Source organism: Parasteatoda tepidariorum, chromosome 10 (genome assembly GCF_982258835.1).
Source record: "Parasteatoda tepidariorum strain Cologne lab strain chromosome 10, Ptep-v5.0, whole genome shotgun sequence".
Taxonomy (NCBI): domain Eukaryota; kingdom Metazoa; phylum Arthropoda; class Arachnida; order Araneae; family Theridiidae; genus Parasteatoda; species Parasteatoda tepidariorum.
In genome coordinates, this window is record NC_141764.1 from 15,538,209 (window position 1) to 15,565,314 (window position 27,106).

The following is a 27,106-nucleotide window of genomic DNA, read 5'->3' on the forward strand; positions in this document are numbered from 1 at the left end:
TTTACTGTAGAGATCTGAGTTGTATTTGATTATTTGATTTTTAGAGATTTGTCAAGATAGTTTTCATTCTGTTGTTTTGTTGGTTTCCTTGTCTCTGACATACAGAATAGCACCCTCTTTACCATTGAATAAAAAATATTAATTGTAGTTTTGTAATCTGTATTTAATATTAATTGTAGTCTTTGTAGTTTTTAATTATTATTAAATGTAGTCTTTGTAGTCTGTAGTTGATATTAATTATAGTATTTATGCTAAATAATATCATTAAATAATAACAGTTTAAAAAAATATAATAATAATAACTTAATTCTAATGATACGATTTGTATTTTTAATTATATAAAAAAAATTGTATCGTGCTTTCGGGGGTTTATAAATTTTAACATATTATAGTTTTAAATATTAGGAAAATGGGTTACAAAACGATTGCAATGGTGCTTACTTTGATAATTTTGAGGTTTCAAAAGGTAGATGGAAAAAAATATTTGCTCAGCGATCAATCAATTTCAGATTTGGAATAATTTAAAATTTTACTTTGCTAGTGATATTTAACATATTAGCTGTTAGAGACACACACATCATTTATTCTAAATTGTACTTTTTTCCTAGTCAAGGAAATGTTTACTAGTTAAAAACATTATATAAAAGCGCTGGCACAGCAGGATAGTGTGGTGGATTGAAATTCAATGTTTTTCTTGGTGACATAGAGGTATCGCCATCCAGTGGCAAGGAGTAGAACTAGACCAAAGTATTAATGCTTAACTGCGGAAATTCCTTTAGTTTGTACATCTTGAGCTCTGGTTTGCGTACTACGTGGTTTGTTGATTCTCTAATGTAACATCTGTTAATTTTGGTATCAAAGTAAAGTATACAAATTATTAACAATACAACTATAGTTAGTAAAGGCTTGTAGTTAGTAAAGACTTAATTATCTTTAGTTTATTGCAATTAAGTGTTACTTTGCGTATATTCTCGAGTTTCCCTGTTTTTTAATCTGAATTATTTAATTGGTAATTTAATGTTTTGCCTTTTAAGGACAATCTGCTATATAAATAAAGTGCAAGCGTTTTTTTTTTAAACATTCTTCAGTTTTTAATGCTTTTATAACTACTTCTCTTTTTCATCTCATTCTGCCAAATGCCCGAGAAGCGACGAAATGCATGATATGATTTTATGTAATTGAATAAAAAAAATACTTATTGTATTTTCTTTTCTAAAAATATCGATGTATATTTAGGAATGTGAAATTATAATGTATATATAGAAACATGAGCTGGTCTTTTACTTAATTAACTAACCTTAATTGATTAATTTTGTTATTTTCAAAGCATGTTTCAAACTAGGTACCCAGTTCTGCCATGTTCTTTTAGTCTGTGGTATGATTTATTTTCATGAAACCGTGGTATGAAATAGTTCTGAGGAACGTCGGCAACAAATGCGCTGATTGGTTGTGCATTACATGGTCATCAGTTCAGTTTTACCTCGTATAGTTATTATGTGTTCAGGTGTTTTCAGGTGTCAGAGTTGTCGATAGCAATGTCATAGACTAGTAACTTCTTTCAAACTAAACTAAACTAAACTTATGTATCAAAATTACACACGCAATTTGTTTTTATAAAGATGAAAGCATGTTGATTTTTATAGACAAACTTAAATATAACCATTGGCAAAACTAAATTAGCAAAATATAAAATATATTAATTAATGATTAAAAATTCTGTTCAGTTTGAACTATTTTGAGCTCGATATATACTGCTAGATAAATAATTAAGCAAATATTTAGATTTCTCATGCAATTTGTTGGCAATAAAAAGGTTTTATTCCCATTTAGGCAAATGATTTACAACTAATAAATCTTTTGACTTCTGGTCACACACCCATATTTAACAATTTCAATATGTTGGGTCACCGGGACAAACAGGATGTTCGCAGCATTTAGGATAAGGTCCTTTTCCTCTTTCTCGTCTGCATTTAGAATCAGGCGAGAGTTGAAACGCTGGACACCTGAAATAATAAGAAAAATAAAGCAAATATGAATGACAAAATATATCGCACAAAATTAAGATTAAAAATTAAAATACTTTAATGATCATTAGCAAAACAATTGCTTTCTATACATAAAAGTCGATATAATTTTTTTTTATTTTGAAAAGTATATTACAATTTTATCGAAGTACGTTTTGGTAAACTGCTTATCGTAAAGAAAGGAACGGTTACCTAGATTCAAAAAATAATCAGCTGTACTTGAAAAATGAATAAACTTTTGAATGTTGAACACTCTAAAAGTATTTTGACTTGCTAAAAATATGTCGTATAATAGCTGAAATTGGAAACAGTCTTTACCTCTAATGAGCCATTTACGTTTTTAAGAAATTCGATACAAGTGTTAAAACTTATACTTATCTTTGACTCGTTTATTTTTTATAATATTAGATTTTTATTTTGCTAGTTTTGAGGTCAAGCCAAGCAGGGACTTATAAATGTAAGATCTCGAGAGAGAAAAAATTTTCTGAAAAAATGAATACCTAATCATTGTTTGATGCAAAATAAAAAAAACACTATAAAAGAACTTAAAATTGCAACATTTAAAAAAATTGGAGTCCAATTTCAACTCTTTTATTGGATTTATGTGAAGTGAAGAGTAGTCCAAAATTTTGTAGGTTAATAATCCTCGAACTTACGTTAAATTGATAAATTATTTTATTCTATCATATTTCTTGTTTTACAGATTTTTCTCTACTAAAACAAAATCTAACGTACAGTCAGATTATGTTTTAGTACCTAAAACAATGGCGACGAAGAGTATGACTTTTTAATACAGAAGAATAATTTAAAACCCTAAAAAAAGTTTTCCAAAATTTTAAAAATGTTTTTTAAGGTAAAATTCCAGAAGAGAGAATCTTTGGAAACTTTGGAAACTTTTTGGAAACTTTGCAAAAATTGACAAATAAAGCATTTTGTACCGATTACTGATTATATTACTGATTTTTATATATTGAGAAACATTCCGGTAACATTTATTTAAAAAATGTTAAAAACCAATAGCAATATAAACTATTTGCTTCTAAACATCCAACCCTTTTTTCAATAATCACTATTCCTTAAATAGCAAATAAATACATTTTTCCGTTGGAATATGATTCCTACGATCACAGTTACTTGTTGGTGATTTTTCGCTAGTATTTTCTGTTTAATTGATGGCTTTGTTTTTCCAATTCACCAAAGGAAGAAAAAAATATGCAGAAGTTGCTTTAGCTAAAAAAGATATGTTCGAGACTAATGTATGCTAAAAAAATTTTGTAATCAATCGAAAGTCTTGAAATTGATTACATTAAAGCGTGAAACAGGTTTGGTCAGGAAAAAGGCTCGGAATATTACCGCAGCATTGTTCACTTTTTCCGAAAAACTTTAAATCCTGCATAAGAGAAGAAAACGGTATGGCAAAAAATATTACTACGCCAATTAAACGGATGGAGGTCAACTGTGCGAATCTTCAGTGGTAAGATAAAACGGCTCTAAATGCCATGTTACAATAATCCTATTGGAAAATAAACGAAAATCAGACTCCCAGAGTCATAGACTCTCAGACTCTCTGACTCTTGATGTATGAATTTTTTACTTTCATTATATAACCGCCGTTGAACAGCCGACCTAATTTTTGGGTTTAAGACTACTTGTGTTCAACTACATAGTCTTGTAATTTTGAACCCAACCCAGAAAACAGGGGAACTCCTGGATCAAGTATTGGGAGAAGTTTGCCTTCGTTTTGGAATTTTTGATGGCACTAACCCGCATTTGCGTTACATGGAGAGGAAGACCACGAGAACCTCCCACTGTTTGCCTGACGTCAAGGGGACTTTAACCTACGATCCTTCCATCACTAAGGACATCTACGTCTTCACTGTGGTAGGTGGAAACCAGATGCAGAATTCATATCGACCAGCTATTGCTGGGATTCGAACCAGGGGATACAAACGCCCTATCGCCTGATCTACCGCGGCATTCCTCATACATTTGGCCAAAAGTAACCAGACACTTAGTAGAACGGACTCGGTGATTCCAGAGTAGTCTTTTAGCAGTAGTTCCAGAGTAGTCAGCCTGCACACGACTGAAGAAATTTTCAACAAGTTTTTCTTCATTGGTGGTCATATTAGTTGAAATCCAGTCCTCCTTAATGAGTGTTAATTGTCCGGAAAGTTCACAAACATCTTACATCTAACTGATATTTCCAAGCACGAGAACTGAAGAACCCAGGACAAACTAATACAAAAATGGTCCCACAATACGAAGCTTTATGCGAGAGTCTAGAAGGGATTATTGATCTGGGCTTTGATAAGGTCAATCAAATTTTTGAATGCCCATGTCCGCGCAAGTCTCAATGTGTAAATGGTGCAATGATTTTACTGTAAAAGAACTGAGTCTTCCAAGAAATATTGCAGATATTTGGAAGAGTAGAATTGAACAGAAAGTCCACAAGCATCTCACATCTCAGGGATGTTTTCCAAGCATGAGAACTGAGGGACCCAGGACAAACTAATACAAGATGGTGCCACAATACGATGCCTTATGCGAGAGTCTGGATACTTTTGACCAGATAGTGCATTAACTTTAAAAAAAGTGAGCAAGTAACTAATAAAACTATTTATTAACAAGAGTGTACAGCACAACTTAGCTAAACATCAAAATCAATAACATAGATATAGCTCCTTTAGAGTTGCAGCAAAATTAACCAAACCCAACAGCAGCAAAATTAAAAACGTTCTCTTTTCAAAAGTACTCTTCTGTCATCGTCTTAAGCTTGAGGTTAGGTGTTAAAGGTTAGGTTTTGATTTTCGTTTTTCAATGCTCTATATACTTGAAAGTTTTTTTTTTTTTTGTGATATAATATTTTCATATTAATACACAAAAATTAAATTAATAAATGGCGAATAAAGGTTTATATAGGCCAAAAATTATTATAGCTTCTCTTTTTCTTTATTCAGAAATGTTAGGCAGTAAAATCATGTTATAAATTTGGATAGTTAATTAAATGTTGTTCGTTTATCTAATTTTAGATTTTTAAGTTTTAATTTCAGTTTTGCTTACTCAGATAAAAGACGGTTTGAAGGATCTTGAAATGTTCTTTAATTATTATTTATTAAAAAATGTTAGTCATTTAATATTTTAATATTCGAAAAGCTTCTAATGTGGCATTATCTTTGCTAATAAATATTGGTAAAAACTGATAAATACTCATTGATTTCAAAAATTTTTATCTAGGTGAAATTATTATCAAGGTTGGATTATAACTCACCAAATCTAGTTAATTTTAAAGAGTTAAATTATTTTTAAATATTTAAGCTAATTCTCCGATCTGAAACCTAGATAAATCCTTATGACAAGATAGTATATATGTAAAGTCTAATAATTGCTTTAAATAGAGTACAAGACGCTTCAACTGCTGCGTTTTTGTTACTTTTTTAGCCATTTATGAAAAACATTCTCTATGTGAACCTTTGCTAAATTTCTTTACACATAATATTTAAACACATGTACTTACCCTACAGCAGCGATGTTGCCATTGTTACAAGTATTTCTAGCACAGGGATGTTCTGTTCTGAAAGTTTCTCCATCCTTATGCTTACCACAGTCTTCTGCGATGCAAAACACAATATTGACATTAAGATATAAAAAAATATTTTGCAAGAGTATTCTCTAAACTTTTGTTATAGGCAACTTTAGAGAATAAATATCCAGGTGTTCAAAAGAAACTATTTCAAAAACTAATGTCATATTTTAAAATGTATTGCATTTATTTAAGTTTAGGTCAGAGTGTTACTAAAATTGGAATTTAAGTATTGTTGGAAAACTTGCTAGTTCATAAATTTTTAATGCATTGTGAGGCCAGTGTGATTTCATTTCGAAAAACTAAATTTTGATCATTTAAGCAAAACTTTGAACTGAGTAACTATTTGTCTTCGATGATTTTATTCTCACTAAAGTCTGAAAACATATACATAAAAGTATAATTACAAAGTTCAGAGATTCTATAAAAAATTTAATATAAATAAGGTGGATTGAGTGATCACGTGTGACATAAAATTTAAAACCTGATTAAATTCTGATTAATGAGCAAACACTTAATACATAATTATAATTAGCAAATTTCTTGTTACTCACATCAAGATGTGGAGAAGATTCCTTATTTGCTTAGTCATTTACACAGGATCTTTTGTTAGCACAGATAGTATTACAATTATTTTTAATTTCGTTAAAATGCGACCATCAAATATTTAAATTTTAGTATGTGTATAAATATGTAATGTTAAAATAATTGTTTCTAACTGGCAATAACCTTTCCCACAAAGAAAGTAATAATACTGATCTAATTATCGCAAAAAATGTGATGGTGTATCTTAAGGTCTGGTTTCTTAGGACAAGCGCCTTATCTGGGCGTCGGCGTGACGTCAACGTCACGCTGACGCCAACAAAATACTGGTTTGTTAGCTCAAGACCTGGTTTCTTAGAACTAGCGCCTTATCTGGGCGTCAGCGGAAAGTTGACGTAGATCTGACGCCAAAAAAATACTTTTTTGTTAGCTCAGCGTGAGCAGTCGGTCTAACGCAGACATTATCTCTCATTGCGCATGCGTTAATAACGTAAACAAATATTTATTTTGAATTTGCATTGATTTTGTTATTGTCGACCAGTGTTTTAGAGAGCAAATAATGACTTTGTCCAAGAAAAAACACATTATAGCTGAGCTAAATGAAGAGTGCTATGTTTAATGAAGAAGCTATGTTTAATGTCAAAATCAAAATCTTGGCTGATTTCAATGCGCTGTTGGATGTTGTCCGCCATTGCTTCTGTGGTTAACGTCACGTTGTAATCCAACTGCAGTTGAGTTGGACGGCAATTGTAGTTCAAGATGAGCGTTCGATGACGTATACTATCAAACACACAAATGGACCAATCAGAGGTTAACGCTGATTTCCAGCTGACGGCGTCCTGTCCTAAGAAACCAGGCCTTTAGTAGCTAGGGAGATTGATTAGTCCCACGTTACTGAGAAGTATTAATATTTAAATATATTGTTCAGAAAGATATAAAAGCCCTTGTTCCAAGGTCAATTGAGTCTTCTCTATCTATCCGCTATGTAGCATGCAATGTTCTCATTTTTAGGGCTCCGACCCGGACTGTAATAAAATCGCATTATTTCTCCGTGTTCCTTTCTCTTTTTAAATAAACATCAGTCACACTACGAACTTATAATGTTTATTCTTTCGAAACATAATATATATATATACACTCTATAACCAAAAAATCGACGCACCAAGAACGAACTAAGACGCGCAAAATCGACGCTCGATCAGGCTGGAATGATACCGACTGGGGCCGTTTAGCGACGAATCCCGCTTCCAACTGTGTCCTGACAATCATCGAAGACGTGTTTGGAGACGCACAGGGCAGAGGGGAGATCCTGACTTTTATTGCACGCCACGCCGGCCCTCAACAAGGCATTATGGTCTGGGGTGCCATTTCCTTTGACAGCCGGACACTTTTGGTCGTCATTAGAGGTACACTTACTGCACGGCGGTACGTCGACGACATCCTAAGACCTGTTTTGCAACCGTTCCTTTTGCAGCTCCCTGGGCTGGTTTTTCAGCAGGATAATGCAAGACCACATACGGCACGTGTTGCTATGAACTGTCTGCAAGCTTGTCAAACTCTTCCTTGGCCTGCCAGATCACCAGATCTCTCTCCCATCAAGCCTTTCTGGGATATGTCGGGAAGACGACTGCATCTGGCACGGAATGTTGATGGTCTCGTTCGACAATTGGATCGAATTTGGCAGGAAATACCACAAGAGACCATCCGGGAGCTTTATCGGTCTATGCCATGCTGTGTGGCAGCTTGTATCTAGGCTGGAGGCTGGTCAACACCTTATTGAACTTGTTTCTGTAACTCTGCAATACATAATTCAATTGTTCTGAAATTTTAATCATTTACTATTCTGTACATTGTCTTCCTATCCATCAATTTTCGTTTCAATCGGACTCCTTCTTGGTGGGTCGATCACTTTGTTATAGTGTATATATATATATATATATATATATATATATATATATATATATATATATATATATATATATATATATATATATATATATATATATATATATATATATATATATATATATATATATGGGTCATTCTCACAAAAACAGTCATTTTCATGTCCCCAGTGTATTTTATGTTTGTTTTACAGCTTACGAAAAAAATAAAATCAGGGAAAGTGTCCTTCAGAATGCGAGCTAACAAAAGAATAAAAATAAAATTATCAATTTTTATTTTTTATTTATTTTAGGCGATTAAAATATACCAATATGTCATTCCCTCACTTGTCCTCACTGCTGATTTAAAAAAAATTATTTTTGAAAAAATTTTTTTTTTTTACAAATTTGAGTTTTTTATTTCAGAATACTGAAATATAGAGTTCAGAAAATCAATTTTAAATTTAATTTCTGATAAAAATATTAACACAGCACTATTTTAAACTTTGTCCCCAGTGTTTCGCGTCATTCCCTCACAACAATGTTCTTATCACCAGCAATCTTCTTAAAAACCTGCAATCTTCTTATCAAATTTTTTTTTGTTCAATCGTGCCAGCCAATTTCATTTCCCAAACCTGTAAAAACTATCAAATATATAAGACTAAATTATAATAAATATTAGATATACTTAGTATGTTATCATTTTCAAACTTTAGGTAGATGTAACTTAGATAAAAACATGTATTAAAATAAAATATCATTCCCTCACTTTTTAAATAGTGAAAATAATTAATTTGCTTATTAATTAATTTGAAAAATAAATTAAAAATTAATTGATTAATTTATTAAATTAATAAATTTATTTATTAAATTAATTAATTAATTATTATAAATTAATTATTTAAAAAATTTATTAATTTAAATATTAAGAAAATTTATACTTTCTTTATAATGCCATCACATATTTCTATTAATATAAAAAGTTTCAGAGCTTTATATTCACTTTACTTTTTTGGGATTTTATGAACTGAAAAATAACAGTTTTCGTGAGAATGACCCATATATATATATATATATATATATATATATATATATATATATATATATATATATATATATATATATATATATATATATATATATATATATATATATATATATATATATATATATATATATATATATATATATATATATAGATAGATAGATAGATAGATAGATAGATAGATAGATAGATAGATATATTTGAATTTTGCTTAACAATATTCAATTGTAAACTTAGTTTGATTAAAAAATAAACAAACGTGCAAGTATGCAAAATAAATATAATAATATATTGAAGAAATAAATAAAGAAAGAAATGATATCATAAAGGCTTCTTGGATGCCTCGGTGTTATGGGGTTCTGTGTTTAAATAAGGAAGAAAAGCCAGCTTTGCAAAATTCCTTATTTTCCCTTTCATTTTAATGTCAATTGTAAACTTGTTACTTAATATGAATTTATGTTAGATAGATTAGGGGGCCACACATTGACAGAGTGAGCAGAAAGCTATCGGCGTACAGGAAGCAAATTCTGAAAATATTCTTTTAGAACGCGCACATATCTGCGCGTCCTTACGCAATCGTACTAAAAATTGGTTTCCCGTATGTTTTTTGCTTCTCGCTCGTTCCCTCAGTGTGTGGCCTGCATTAATCATGTAGCAAAGACAGCTACTTGCTTCCAGCTTCAACTGTCATTACCACCAGCACCAATCCAATCAAAGTAAAGACAACTGTGTTCCGCAACATGACTTTGATGGGCTTTAACTGCAAAATGATAAATAATGAGTTTACTGAGTTTAAATATGTAATTTAACGAAACTAAAATCATGAAAATATGAAGTGAAATGGAAATTTTAAAGAAAATACGTTTTACCAGTTGAATAGAAATGAGACAATAATTCTGTTAGCGTCAGATCAAAAACGAGAAGCATAAGGCTACACTCATCTTGAAAAACGTGAGAAGGGAATTTTTTTGTCTTTATTACGACTTTTATTGAAGCAATGAGCCTTGTGGTTTGCGTTCTTGTTCCAACGTCATCAGAATTTCAGTTCAGTTTTTTTTTCCAAAAAAAAAAAAAAATTTTTTCTTCAAAATTTAAGCTTTTTATTTCTTTTTTGTCATCGGTCTGTCAGTTTATTTATGAAAACTTGTCACAATTTCAATTGGCGTTAATTAAATGATTGATGATATGGACTGAAGTAGTATATGGGGGGGGGGGGCTAGAGGACACTTAGCCCTTTCCATATACTACTATTGATTTCCTATTTTTATATTAAAAAAAATTAAAATAGGCCTATATTTTACATTTTTTATGAAATATTAAACAAAATCAGCATATTTAAAAATTCTTATTTTTATATTAATAATTTTTATTTTATTAAAAATCCTTATTGAAAATATCGTTTTTTATTTTACATGTAATTCATAATCGTAATATTTATTTTTACCTTTAAAATCAAAAATATATTTTCCACTATTAATTTTTCTTATAGCTTTATCAGATAATTCACCATGACATTTCGAGAGATAAAAATCTTTCTCATCATTGTCTACTTCTAATCTAGCTATAATAGAGTCACCGTATTTTGTATTTATTTTTCTCAATGATATTAAATTATATTTACCTATCTCGAGTTCATTTAATTTGTATGTTTCAGGAAATCGTTTGAGGTCATTAAATTCTTCCATTTATTTAAGAACATTTTTTGTAATATAATTTCTATAATACATACACTTGTATAACGAACATCCAGGTCCTAAAATTTTAGTACATTTAGGTACATCAATGTCAATCGATGGTATATTCAATTCATCTAATATCTCTTTTTCTAAAATACCTCCTTTATAAGCAAATATACCACCATATAGTTGATATAGGTTATTTATATAATTTTTTACGTCTTGATGATTTATCCATAAACTATTCTTATTTCTATTAAATCTTAATCCGTGTACTTCTGAAGTACATTTACGTACAATCTTCAATTCTTGATCATTCAATTCACAATTAGGTGTAAATACGCCAATATATTCACCGATTGGTAAATTTAAATGAACCCATCCTATCTGCATCATCAATAGTTATTAAACCTGTATTAAAGGCTAAAAAATAATTTATATCATGAATCATACATGCTCGATCTACTCTATTAGTTGGGCATATTCCATCCATTAATTTTGTTATTATTTTAGTCCCTGGTCCACAAAATCTATATCCTGGAAGATGAAATTCTACAGACCCTCTTTCTTTTTTCCTATATATAAATAATATTTTATTATTATAATTGATCATTTAAATTAAATGTGAAATTATATTTTTCTAATTTGTTATTACTCACTGAAGTAATGGATTTATCTTTCAATATAATTTGTTTTAGTGACTCGGAGGTGATTCAATTCGTCAAAAGAGTCATAAGCGATGATATTATGTACACATATAATGTAGACGGGAAGAATTTTCTCTGTGGTATAATGTGTTTTGGTATGGCGTACTTTAACCAATTTTTAATAAGCGAAATAATGAAGAAGGAATTGAATAGATTTGTAAAAGATAAAATAAAGATGTCATTAAATGAGATTATGGAGATGGGTGGTTTAGACACTAATGAAATGGGGAAGTTGTTTATTTCTGATAATAAAAGCGTTTTGATTGTTGATGTAAATTGTAAGTATATATATTATCATAAACATACTAAAAAACCAGACAAAATTTATATTCTAGTGTTGAAGAACGGTCATTATTATTTTATAATATCTGCTGAAAATGAACCAATTGATATATTGAATTATAATCTCGAGCCGGAAAGATTGATTTTGGATAACTCATTTTTGGGTTTGAATATAGATTGCTATAATTTATGTAAATATGAAAAAGAATATGGATATAAAAGATTAAATTATGAAAATAATAAAAAAAATAATAAAATAAGAGAAAGAATTGATCCGAGAAAATTGATATATAGATATGTATGTAGATAAGTTTTTTTTATAAATATTAAATATGATTCTATTTAGTAATACTGAATATGAAATCAAAGTAAACTCTTTAGGTGGAGTTTTTTTTGAAAATATTCTTGATATGCAGAATTATTTTATGAATAATAATAGAGTTGCAGTTAGAATTTATGATTTTTTAAATAATTATTTATCTCCTCGTGAAATAGATTTACTATTAGAATCATGTTATAATTTTAAATTCCCAATTCAATTAAAAGATAAAATATTTAAAATCTCTTATTATGATTTAGAAAATATAACAAGAAATTATAAACTATATGAAATTCACAACGATTATCTTTCAAATATGTTTTTCCTATTTGATGATTATATAATTATAAATAAAAAAAATAATATTTCTAAACACTTCTCATCAAATGATATACTTTTAAATAGAGATAAAAAAAAGAAAATATTTCCAAAATTTAATACCATTCGGAGAAGAAAGATTGGATATTCATGGGTATAACCTAACAATAAACAAAACAAATGAATATAAAAAACCTGTAATGTTTAAGTTTGATATAAATCCACCATTACTAGCATTAAAGAATAATGATAATTCTTTAATTTTATATAAAAATTAATTATTTTTTTATAAAAATTATTTATTTAATCTAAAGAAATCTTTCGATATTCTTGAATTCTTTTTTTTATTTTTTCCTTTTATATAAAGTTGTGGTTTAGTTCTAACTGGAAGAGTATAACTTTCATAGTACGTTCCATCATCATTTAAATTATCTAAGTCTATACTACTAGAAGAAGGAATATCATAAAGAGAATTAAAATTATATCTACTAAGTAGATCATTAGTGTTGAAATCTAATAAATCAGGTTTATAATTGATAATTTTTTTATCAAACAACATATCTTCACAAACACATAATGCAAAATTACATTTTTCACAAACATTAACAACAAGCTTGTATGGAAGATCCAAACCTAATTTAAAAATCTTCTCATCCCTTTTCCATTTTAAACTAGGGACTCTACATTGAGGACATTTTCTATCTATTAGTTTTAAATAACATTTATAACATAAAGATTGGTTGCACTCACAATTTAATTTTACTGGACAAAAGTTTAAATCATTACAAGTTATACAAGTTAGTTCTTCTATTTCATCTTCGGTAAAAAGATCTTTCATATTATCAATTTCTTCTTCTTTAATTGTTAAATAATTAACTGTAGCCATTTCGACAAAGATCGAAAATTATCTTAAATTTTCATAATTAAATTTTTAATTATGAAATTTTATAAAAGAATTCGTAATATATTTAAAATGGAGAAAGAATATAAAACACCAAAAGTTATTTATTCCGATGATGGTTCTTTCCATTATTCAAAAAGAAACGACCATTTCCCTTTATATAAATATCAAGATGAAGAAATAGAAGAAGGGATACGAGGTATAATAAGAAAAATATATAATCAAAGTCAAAAAAAATCCGAGACTGAATTTATAAATTACTTTAGAGAGAATTTTACGATTAAAGAAAGGACAAGAATTGAAAAAGAATATATAAAACATATCATTTACAAAGAAGATCCTGATGATGCAAAAAAAGAAATATTTGAAAATATAACTAATCAAATAATTGAAAGTTATGAAAATGAAAATAAATCTTGAGTTTTTATATTAATTTTATTTTTTTAAAAATGGATTCTGAAGAAATGATTATAGATATTATCGAAGAAAATAAAGTAGAAGAAATAAATGAAAATGAAATAGAGAAATATGAGATTAGAGAGGAAGAAGAGGAAGAATTAATTCCCACGTTGTTTAGTTCAAGAGAAATAAAAATTAACAAAGAAAAAAAAAAAAAATTTAAAAGATATATATATATATCAACTAAAGATTTGAACTTTGAATCTTTTTTTGAATTTTTCTCCTCTTTATCAGGAGGAAGATTAATGTATAATAGTATAAAGGGTTATTTTTTTCATGAAATTTTGAATATTTATAAGGACACAAGAGATTTAAACTTTGATGAATTTAAAATTTATTTTTTGAAAGAACGAGAAGAATTGGATTCTTTTACTTATTATAATATTGTTTTTGATTTTTAAATGGAAAACATAGATTTAATTTGTTATGAAGATTTAGATTTCGAAATTGAAGATTTAGATTTCGAAATTGAAGATTTAGATTTAGATTTATTTTGTAACGAAATTTTTGAAATAGATGATGATATAATATATTTGAATATAATTTATAATGATATAAAGGATTTGAATTTTCAAAACTTTTACGATTATTTTCTAAAAAGATATATAAACAGATTAAATAATGATTTTAAACTGTTAATTTTATTAAATTTACTTAATATCTACAAAGATATTAAAAATATAAATTTTGATAGTTTTGTAGATTATTTTTCAACTCAAAGAAAAGAATTAAGAAATTCATCTATTTTACATATTTTACAAACATAATAATTTTTATAATTGAAAAAGTATAATTGAAAATCGTGGTTTATACTCTTTTAAACAATATGGCAAACAGTGATGTTATTTACCATTTTGGAACTGATTTAAGAAAAGTGTATGAAAAATGCAAAACATCTTCTTTTGAAGAATTTCAAAAATATATTCTAACTAAAATGTATAGAAAATATGATTTTAATAGAGAATTGTTAAAAGAGATAAGAGAAGAAAGAAAAGAAGATTTTAAAGAGAATATAAATTCTTTTAAAAAAGATTTATATGTTATTTTAAAAGATTTAAAGAAAGAAATTATAGATGAGTTAAATGATGAAATATTAAATAATTCAGTTAAAATAGAAGTAGTGAAAAAAGATATAGAAGATGTAAAACTAAATTATTTAAAAAATAAAACTTTAAATGCTGGAGAAAAGAAGCTTTATACATGTAAACTTTGCGGGGAATTTACGACAGAAGTAAGGGTTGGATTTATAGATTCTAAAATTTTGAATTACGTTAAATGTCCTATATGTGATGAATGTATTTTGGTTTAAGATTTTTTTTTATTATTGAATTTTGATAATTAAAATAACGTCAAGATGGATTTGTTTAAAAATGATGAAGAGGTTATTATAGAATTGCATAAAATAGCTAAAAAAAGTTATTTGGAATTTAAAAGTTATTTTATTTCCGAAATAATTATTAAAAGAGATAAGAATAAAATTGAAGAACTTAATAGTTTATATAATAAATATAAAGATTTTTTAAAAGATAATATGGAATTGGAATTAGAAGGATTTAAATTAAATATTATTTTAAAAGAACAAAATAAAAATTAATTTTAAAAAATATTTAGCTAATAAGTTGAAGATGTGATGTTACATTGACAAAGAACTATCTTTTAGTTATCTTAAAAGATTAGATAATGAAATAAAAATGATTGAAGGTAATAAAATACAGAATGGATTTTTATAATGATTGGAAAAATGGAATTGATACTTTGGTGTCTGATAATATTGTTATTGATAATGATTGGTTTTTTATAAAAGAATTATTAAATATAGAAGAATTTAAAAAAGTTACTAAAATGAATATAATTGATCAAATTAAAATATATACTCCTTTATATGGGATATTGCAATGGACAAAATTAAAAACCATTAATAATATAAAAACTATTTTAGTTGTTAGATCTCAATACAAAATGAAAATGTTAGAAAGATTGAGCCCAGGGATATGTTTTGATGAAAGGTTTTTAGTTATTCCACTTTTATATTATAAAACAGAACATAGAATAAATTTCTTTATAAAATTATTAGTTAGTATAATTGATGAAATTATTAAAATTAAACCTGATATATTAGTAGCTTACTTTTTAGAAAAACAAACTTCGGAAAATTTATTAAAAAGAAAAATAAGTGAAGGTACAGTTATGATATGCGATGAATTAGTAAATGATTATATTGAAAAAAATTTAAAGAATATTAAAACAATAAAAAATATTATGACTAATATTTCTTTATATTGAAAATTTAATTTGTTAAGATAGATATGAATGATAATAGTGATTCAGGTATTGAAGAAGAGATTTCTTCTTTTAGCGGAATGAGATTTGTTGAAATATCTAGTGAATATCATAATGAATTAAATATCTTCTATAATGAAACTAAAAATATATCTAATTTATCAGATTTTAAAAATTATATTTTTAATAGATATAAAAGAAATATTTTTAATATGAGATTAAATTTATCAGAAATGTTTATAAAAACAAGAAATGTTGATATTGAAGAATTTAAGGATTATTTTTCAAATAGAACTTATAAATTTAATAATGTTAAAGTTAATACTATTGATATCTTAATGAAAGATTTTAATAATTCTAGAAAAAGAAAACATAGTGAATGATTTTTATATACTTTAATGATTTAGGATTTTTATACTTTACAAAAAAAAATAAAGAATTTAGCTTTATATAAATTAATATAATATTAACAAACTGATTACTTTTATTTTAACTAATGAATTATATGTTCTATTGTATCTTAAAGAGATACAAACATATATTTCATTTAAAATAAAAAATAAAAAAAAGAAAAAATAACAATTTTTTTTATCAATAACTAAGTTAATATTATATTAATTTATATAAAGCTTAATATAATATTAACAAACTGATTACTTTTATTTTAACTAATGAATTATATGTTCTATTGTATCTTAAAGAGATACAAACATATATTTCATTTAAAATAAAAAATAAAAAAAAGAAAAAATAACAATTTTTTTTATCAATAACTAAGTTAATATTATATTAATTTATATAAAGCTAAATTCTTTATTTTTTTTGTAAAGTATAAAAATCCTAAATCATTAAAGTATATAAAAATCATTCACTATGTTATCTTTTTCTAGAATTATTAAAATCTTTCATTAAGATATCAATAGTATTAACTTTAACATTATTAAATTTATAAGTTCTATTTGAAAAATAATCCTTAAATTCTTCAATATCAACATTTCTTGTTTTTATAAACATTTCTGATAAATTTAATCTCATATTAAAAATATTTCTTTTATATCTATTAAAAATATAATTTTTAAAATCTGATAAATTAGATATATTTTTAGTTTCATTATATAAAATATTTAATTCATTATGATATTCACTAGATATTTCAACAAATCTCATTCCGCTAAAAGAAGAAATCTCTTCTTCAATACCTGAATCACTATTATCATTCATATCTATCTTAACAAATTAAATTTTCAATATAAAGAAATATTAGTCATAATATTTTTTATTGTTTTAATATTCTTTAAATTTTTTTCAATATAATCATTTACTAATTCATCGCATATCATAACTGTACCTTCACTTATTTTTCTTTTTAATAAATTTTCCGAAGTTTGTTTTTCTAAAAAGTAAGTTACTAATATATCAGGTTTAATTTTAATAATTTCATCAATTATACTAACTAATAATTTTATAAAGAAATTTATTCTATGTTCTGTTTTATAATATAAAAGTGGAATAACTAAAAACCATTCATCAAAACATATCCCTGGGCTCAATCTTTCTAACATTTTCATTTTGTATTGAGATCTAACAACTAAAATAGTTTTTATATTATTAATGGTTTTTAATTTTGTCCATTGCAATATCCCATATAAAGGAGTATATATTTTAATTTGATCAATTATATTCATTTTAGTAACTTTTTTAAATTCTTCTATATTTAATAATTCTTTTATAAAAAACCAATCATTATCAATAACAATATTATCAGACATCAAAGTATCAATTCCATTTTTCCAATCATTATAAAAATCCATTCTGTATTTTATTACCTTCAATCATTTTTATTTCATTATCTAATCTTTTAAGATAACTAAAAGATAGTTCTTTGTCAATGTAACATCACATCTTCAACTTATTAGCTAAATATTTTTTAAAATTAATTTTTATTTTGTTCTTTTAAAATAATATTTAATTTAAATCCTTCTAATTCCAATTCCATATTATCTTTTAAAAAATCTTTATATTTATTATATAAACTATTAAGTTCTTCAATTTTATTCTTATCTCTTTTAATAATTATTTCGGAAATAAAATAACTTTTAAATTCCAAATAACTTTTTTTAGCTATTTTATGCAATTCTATAATAACCTCTTCATCATTTTTAAACAAATCCATCTTGACGTTATTTTAATTATCAAAATTCAATAATAAAAAAAAATCTTAAACCAAAATACATTCATCACATATAGGACATTTAACGTAATTCAAAATTTTAGAATCTATAAATCCAACCCTTACTTCTGTCGTAAATTCCCCGCAAAGTTTACATGTATAAAGCTTCTTTTCTCCAGCATTTAAAGTTTTATTTTTTAAATAATTTAGTTTTACATCTTCTATATCTTTTTTCACTACTTCTATTTTAACTGAATTATTTAATATTTCATCATTTAACTCATCTATAATTTCTTTCTTTAAATCTTTTAAAATAACATATAAATCTTTTTTAAAAGAATTTATATTCTCTTTAAAATCTTCTTTTCTTTCTTCTCTTATCTCTTTTAACAATTCTCTATTAAAATCATATTTTCTATACATTTTAGTTAGAATATATTTTTGAAATTCTTCAAAAGAAGATGTTTTGCATTTTTCATACACTTTTCTTAAATCAGTTCCAAAATGGTAAATAACATCACTGTTTGCCATATTGTTTAAAAGAGTATAAACCACGATTTTCAATTATACTTTTTCAATTATAAAAATTATTATGTTTGTAAAATATGTAAAATAGATGAATTTCTTAATTCTTTTCTTTGAGTTGAAAAATAATCTACAAAACTATCAAAATTTATATTTTTAATATCTTTGTAGATATTAAGTAAATTTAATAAAATTAACAGTTTAAAATCATTATTTAATCTGTTTATATATCTTTTTAGAAAATAATCGTAAAAGTTTTGAAAATTCAAATCCTTTATATCATTATAAATTATATTCAAATATATTATATCATCATCTATTTCAAAAATTTCGTTACAAAATAAATCTAAATCTAAATCTTCAATTTCGAAATCTAAATCTTCAATTTCGAAATCTAAATCTTCATAACAAATTAAATCTATGTTTACCATTTAAAAATCAAAAACAATATTATAATAAGTAAAAGAATCCAATTCTTCTCGTTCTTTCAAAAAATAAATTTTAAATTCATCAAAGTTTAAATCTCTTGTGTCCTTATAAATATTCAAAATTTCATGAAAAAAATAACCCTTTATACTATTATACATTAATCTTCCTCCTGATAAAGAGGAGAAAAATTCAAAAAAAGATTCAAAGTTCAAATCTTTAGTTGATATATATATATCTTTTAAATTTTTATTTTTTTTTCTTTGTTAATTTTTATTTCTCTTGAACTAAACAACGTGGGAATTAATTCTTCCTCTTCTTCCTCTCTAATCTCATATTTCTCTATTTCATTTTCATTTATTTCTTCTACTTTATTTTCTTCGATAATATCTATAATCATTTCTTCAGAATCCATTTTTAAAAAAATAAAATTAATATAAAAACTCAAGATTTATTTTCATTTTCATAACTTTCAATTATTTGATTAGTTATATTTTCAAATATTTCTTTTTTTGCATCATCAGGATCTTCTTTGTAAATGATATGTTTTATATATTCTTTTTCAATTCTTGTCCTTTCTTTAATCGTAAAATTCTCTCTAAAGTAATTTATAAATTCAGTCTCGGATTTTTTTTGACTTTGATTATATATTTTTCTTATTATACCTCGTATCCCTTCTTCTATTTCTTCATCTTGATATTTATATAAAGGGAAATGGTCGTTTCTTTTTGAATAATGGAAAGAACCATCATCGGAATAAATAACTTTTGGTGTTTTATATTCTTTCTCCATTTTAAATATATTACGAATTCTTTTATAAAATTTCATAATTAAAAATTTAATTATGAAAATTTAAGATAATTTTCGATCTTTGTCGAAATGGCTACAGTTAATTATTTAACAATTAAAGAAGAAGAAATTGATAATATGAAAGATCTTTTTACCGAAGATGAAATAGAAGAACTAACTTGTATAACTTGTAATGATTTAAACTTTTGTCCAGTAAAATTAAATTGTGAGTGCAACCAATCTTTATGTTATAAATGTTATTTAAAACTAATAGATAGAAAATGTCCTCAATGTAGAGTCCCTAGTTTAAAATGGAAAAGGGATGAGAAGATTTTTAAATTAGGTTTGGATCTTCCATACAAGCTTGTTGTTAATGTTTGTGAAAAATGTAATTTTGCATTATGTGTTTGTGAAGATATGTTGTTTGATAAAAAAATTATCAATTATAAACCTGATTTATTAGATTTCAACACTAATGATCTACTTAGTAGATATAATTTTAATTCTCTTTATGATATTCCTTCTTCTAGTAGTATAGACTTAGATAATTTAAATGATGATGGAACGTACTATGAAAGTTATACTCTTCCAGTTAGAACTAAACCACAACTTTATATAAAAGGAAAAAATAAAAAAAAGAATTCAAGAATATCGAAAGATTTCTTTAGATTAAATAAATAATTTTTATAAAAAAATAATTAATTTTTATATAAAATTAAAGAATTATCATTATTCTTTAATGCTAGTAATGGTGGATTTATATCAAACTTAAACATTACAGGTTTTTTATATTCATTTGTTTTGTTTATTGTTAGGTTATACCCATGAATATCCAATCTTTCTTCTCCGAATGGTATTAAATTTTTGAAATATTTTCTTTTTTTATCTCTATTTAAAAGTATATCATTTGATGAGAAGTGTTTAGAAATATTATTTTTTTTATTTATAATTATATAATCATCAAATAGGAAAAACATATTTGAAAGATAATCGTTGTGAATTTCATATAGTTTATAATTTCTTGTTATATTTTCTAAATCATAATAAGAGATTTTAAATATTTTATCTTTTAATTGAATTGGGAATTTAAAATTATAACATGATTCTAATAGTAAATCTATTTCACGAGGAGATAAATAATTATTTAAAAAATCATAAATTCTAACTGCAACTCTATTATTATTCATAAAATAATTCTGCATATCAAGAATATTTTCAAAAAAAACTCCACCTAAAGAGTTTACTTTGATTTCATATTCAGTATTACTAAATAGAATCATATTTAATATTTATAAAAAAAACTTATCTACATACATATCTATATATCAATTTTCTCGGATCAATTCTTTCTCTTATTTTATTATTTTTTTTATTATTTTCATAATTTAATCTTTTATATCCATATTCTTTTTCATATTTACATAAATTATAGCAATCTATATTCAAACCCAAAAATGAGTTATCCAAAATCAATCTTTCCGGCTCGAGATTATAATTCAATATATCAATTGGTTCATTTTCAGCAGATATTATAAAATAATAATGACCGTTCTTCAACACTAGAATATAAATTTTGTCTGGTTTTTTAGTATGTTTATGATAATATATATACTTACAATTTACATCAACAATCAAAACGCTTTTATTATCAGAAATAAACAACTTCCCCATTTCATTAGTGTCTAAACCACCCATCTCCATAATCTCATTTAATGACATCTTTATTTTATCTTTTACAAATCTATTCAATTCCTTCTTCATTATTTCGCTTATTAAAAATTGGTTAAAGTACGCCATACCAAAACACATTATACCACAGAGAAAATTCTTCCCGTCTACATTATATGTGTACATAATATCATCGCTTATGACTCTTTTGACGAATTGAATCACCTCCGAGTCACTAAAACAAATTATATTGAAAGATAAATCCATTACTTCAGTGAGTAATAACAAATTAGAAAAATATAATTTCACATTTAATTTAAATGATCAATTATAATAATAAAATATTATTTATATATAGGAAAAAAGAAAGAGGGTCTGTAGAATTTCATCTTCCAGGATATAGATTTTGTGGACCAGGGACTAAAATAATAACAAAATTAATGGATGGAATATGCCCAACTAATAGAGTAGATCGAGCATGTATGATTCATGATATAAATTATTTTTTAGCCTTTAATACAGGTTTAATAACTATTGATGATGCAGATAGGATGGGTTCATTTAAATTTACCAATCGGTGAATATATTGGCGTATTTACACCTAATTGTGAATTGAATGATCAAGAATTGAAGATTGTACGTAAATGTACTTCAGAAGTACACGGATTAAGATTTAATAGAAATAAGAATAGTTTATGGATAAATCATCAAGACGTAAAAAATTATATAAATAACCTATATCAACTATATGGTGGTATATTTGCTTATAAAGGAGGTATTTTAGAAAAAGAGATATTAGATGAATTGAATATACCATCGATTGACATTGATGTACCTAAATGTACTAAAATTTTAGGACCTGGATGTTCGTTATACAAGTGTATGTATTATAGAAATTATATTACAAAAAATGTTCTTAAATAAATGGAAGAATTTAATGACCTCAAACGATTTCCTGAAACATACAAATTAAATGAACTCGAGATAGGTAAATATAATTTAATATCATTGAGAAAAATAAATACAAAATACGGTGACTCTATTATAGCTAGATTAGAAGTAGACAATGATGAGAAAGATTTTTATCTCTCGAAATGTCATGGTGAATTATCTGATAAAGCTATAAGAAAAATTAATAGTGGAAAATATATTTTTGATTTTAAAGGTAAAAATAAATATTACGATTATGAATTACATGTAAAATAAAAAACGATATTTTCAATAAGGATTTTTAATAAAATAAAAATTATTAATATAAAAATAAGAATTTTTAAATATGCTGATTTTGTTTAATATTTCATAAAAAATGTAAAATATAGGCCTATTTTAATTTTTTTTAATATAAAAATAGGAAATCAATAGTAGTATATGGAAAGGGCTAAGTGTCCTCTAGCCCCCCCCCATATACTACTGACTGAGATTCGGTCTGCTCCTTTCAGAAAGAAATTCGTCGTCGAACCCAGCTAAAAATGCATGCTAAAGAAATTGAACATTGATAAAAATGCATGTTAAAAAAATTGGACTCAGTTCAAAATATTTAATATTTATTATTTTTTAAAATTATTTATAATAGATGTCGAAAAAATTTCGTCTGAAAGATTTAAAAATTTTCACATCGTTTTTCAGCATGCAATTTTAAATGAGAAAAAAAAATACATAATATGAACGAGGCTGGAAAAACAAACTTTAATTATGTGATACAGTAACTAGTTTACACATTTCGTCTAAATTTCGTAGAAATTGACTGCTCCCTCGTTAAGAAACTATAACGCAGTATTTTTGAAGAAAAATAAATCTCAATCTTATTTATATTTTGAGCCCTCGGCTTCTTTAAGTGTAACATTGAACTGTTATGTCCTGAATTCCAACGGACAGCATATAATAGAATTTTATCACTTAAATAACATTTCGTGGGATTGTTTTTTTCTAATTGCATGCTTTTTCAAAAAGATTGCCTGCGTAGAAATAAAATTGGATTTAATATCGTAGTATGGGGTTTTATATTACAATGAAAATTATAAGAAAGTTAAGAAATTTGAATGAAATAACCTTTACGATATTTTTATGGCATTTAAATATATTTTGGTTTGAGTATAGTGGATTTGACCAAATTAGAGAAATACACTATAAAAATATCTTACACAGTGAAAATAATTTTCAAAAATTAAGGTTTATAGTTTTTTTATGTAATAATTTTAAAAAAAATTATAGAAGTTTGATTACTTAATTTTTTTTTAAAAAAAAGGAGAGTTGCATTTTAACAGGAGAATATAGATGTTTACAAAAAGTACGACTTACTTACACACGATGCTTAATTTTCTCTTCTCTATATACTTCGATCTAAGTTACCTTCAGTTTTATACTCTTAACAGCGAAGGAATAAAGCCTATTTTATTAGATATAGATTAATATTTTATCGAGTAATATTTTCAGTAATGGCTATGCGATAATTTTAACAAATATTTACGTGAATTTAATATCTATTTATTCAGAACAGTGACAAAAAATTCTTAATCTCTTTTTCGCTTTGGAAATAAAGTACTGAAATATCAAGCAAGTGAGTAAGAAAGGATAAATGGATATAAATTCCCGGCAAAAATTTCTTAGTTTCATGGACAACCAATAAAAGTCAAAACAATTTAAAGTACAAGTTGGGAAAAAATAAAAGATTTATAGCATTACTTAAACTAACAAGAATAGCACTAAAAAAATTTCTATATTTTTTTATGTTCATATTTCAATTTCATGTATTTCTTATTATTTCTGATTATATTTTTCTACATATATATAATTTTTCATTATCTACCATTTTTAATCATTTTTATTAATTTCGTTATTAAGTTCAATTTTTTCTATATAAATATTTTATTAAGTTTTATAAGTTATATTTCATTATCCATTATATATAATTCTCTTACGTGGCTCCCAAAATTTGGCTGTATTTCTTTTCCGCCGGTGGCAACGTTTGCTTTGTTTTGAAAACACCGAAGCATTCTGGCTTTCAATGATGTGTTTCTGATCTAATATATATAATTCTCTTACGTGGCTCCCAAATTTTGGCTGAAGTACTTTGTACAACTAAATAAGATTCTTTTCGCAACAGTTAAATATTTACTTTATTTTCTTCATTCATAGAGAAAACAGTCAGCAAAGAATTCTGTTAGGTTAAAAAACATTTCGCTAAAAAAATAATGAATTCTAAAAGAAATAAAAATAAACAACTTAAAAAATAAAAATGCTGTTGCCAGCCATAGAATTTTTTTAAAGTTAACTTAGCAACATAAATCAAAATGACATAGAAGCGCAACTAGATCAGAATTATGATACCTGAGCGCTTGACGTAACAAATCCTTCAATTCTAAAAGTGTTGTATCGCCAAATGCCCAAATTAACAATTGTGTTCTTAAAGAAATTCTATAAAAAGTTTTAAATAAACAACCTACTTCTACAACTGCTTCTTAAAGAACTTGACTCATTGATTAAAAATATTGTTTTAATTTTACAGTACTAACTTTACTTCTACTTTCATTATTGCTATGACCCTCTTTCATTACATTTTACAACTTATGCTAAATTTGAGGACTTTAGGTTGTTTTGTGGTTGAATACTGACATTTAGAAATGTGTACATAAAAAAATAATATTTAGAGGTTAAGAATTGCTTCAGAAAAATTTGAATTGTTGACATTAAACTTAACAATGGAAACAATCGTTTTTGTGAAAAATTGAATTGTATTGTTGACATCAAAACTAAAAATATTGTGTTTCAACTTAACAATACTACCTTAATTTATACTTCAGAATTGTCTCGGAGAAATTTGAATTGTTAGCAAGGACTTAAACAAAAAGTTTTATTTCAACTGACAAATATAATTTTAACTTTTTCTATGACTATACTCATTTTCTTACTCTTTCCTTTGTTTTTTATACATTTTATATTTTTGTGATAAAATGAAAAACTTATGGTTGTTCTGCTTCTGAGCACTGATGAAAACACAAAATGATGGACTTCATCAACAATCAAAAATATATACATTTATTTTACAAATTCCATATTATTAAGGTGGCGCCCTTCAGAGAATTAAAAATATACAAAATTATCTTCATCAAAGCCGATGCTTTACATCCGGCGTTCAGTGGCAGACTACTATTTCATATTGTTTTACAACACATGGCTTTAGCCCTCTGGTGGGAAAGACTTTAAAACAAAACTTACAACAGTTACTTTTCTCAACAACTGAAATTTAGAATAGTGTGATTAAGAAAAATATGTGAACTGTTTGCAATTTCAAATTAATATTGAAATGTACAGGTTTAGAATTTTCTACAGTGAAAAGTTTTCGGAACTTCAGTATTCAAAAAAGTATACAAAAACTAGACGTTAAGAACGTATCCAATGAGCGAGCAAAGCGAGCATTGGATTGCGAAGCAATCCGAAGTGAACTGTGAAAGAAGTTGTGGTGGTTGGTGAGCGCCAGCGAGCAGGGGGCGAAGCCTCCTAGTAATACTATATTATACAATTACACTTACCAATTTAAGTTCAATAATAATAGCAATAATTTTTTTTTCATGATGGTCTGATGGGGAGATGCATTTTATCAATGAAGATCAGCCAGATGTACTTTTCTTTTCCATTTTCTAATCTTTTTCATTGTTTTTTAAAGCCATTTTGAGAATCTGCGTAAAATATACCGACTCTTTAAGTGCTTGAAAATCGGGATTCCAAAAACTTACACACAGAATTACAAGGACGTTAGATTGCTTACATCCAAACACTAACATATAAACAAATCACTTCACACTGTATACGTACAAATCAAGGCTAATGTACAAAAGTATTCAATTGTCGAGCAAAGCAATGTCAAGTAAACTGAGAAAGAAATTCCGGGAGTGACGTGTACAGCAAGCGGGGTTGATCCTCTAACATATTTTTTATTTGGGCTTAATATCTATTGTATAATTTTCAGTTAAAATTTCATATCAGGTAATAATTGCTATTGTAACAACACAAATATTGTTTTCACAAAGAATTAGATACTTATTCTATTCGAATAAAGTGTAAACTTTGTTTTATTTTTCTCCTACTTATGCAACTTTATCCGGAAACTTATTTGTTGAAATCTTTTTTAAATTTTTGTTGCTTTAAAAACTATTACTAAAAGACTATATTTAAAAACTATGTTTAAAAACTATAAAAATATTTTTCTTCAAAGAGATAATTTAGTATTAGTGCTCAAATAAAATTTTTACGTCGCTGGAATTTTAAATAATTATTCATTACTGAATCGCATGCATTAAGTGAACATGGCTTTACATAAAATTTATTGTAAAAGTTAAATAGCTTTTAAACATTCTTACCATAAGATGTTGGATATCAAGACAATCATCGATCATTTTATGATATAATAATGGAAAACAAATTTGGCTATAAGTACATAATTTTAAATAATAAAAAAAACGCGATGAGAAATAAATGCTGGTGCATACGGTTTAATGAGTCCATGCTGCATGT

The 27,106-nt window shown here is 25.8% G+C and overlaps 1 long non-coding RNA gene across 2 annotated transcripts; it reads right to left on the minus strand.

Annotated features, from left to right (window-relative positions):
• Positions 1 to 1,795: 1,795 nt before the first annotated feature.
• On the minus strand, positions 1,796 to 24,021 carry LOC147802179 (uncharacterized). 2 transcript variants are annotated; one of them, XR_015429694.1, is made up of 4 exons: positions 23,894 to 24,021; positions 9,748 to 9,835; positions 5,539 to 5,632; positions 1,796 to 2,003 (listed from the first exon to the last, which is right to left on the minus strand). It is a non-coding gene; the product is annotated as an uncharacterized LOC147802179 (long non-coding RNA). The 2 variants fall into 2 exon arrangements; XR_015429695.1 differs by having other exon boundaries at positions 23,898 to 23,969.
• Between the last annotated feature and the right edge of the window lie 3,085 nt (positions 24,022 to 27,106).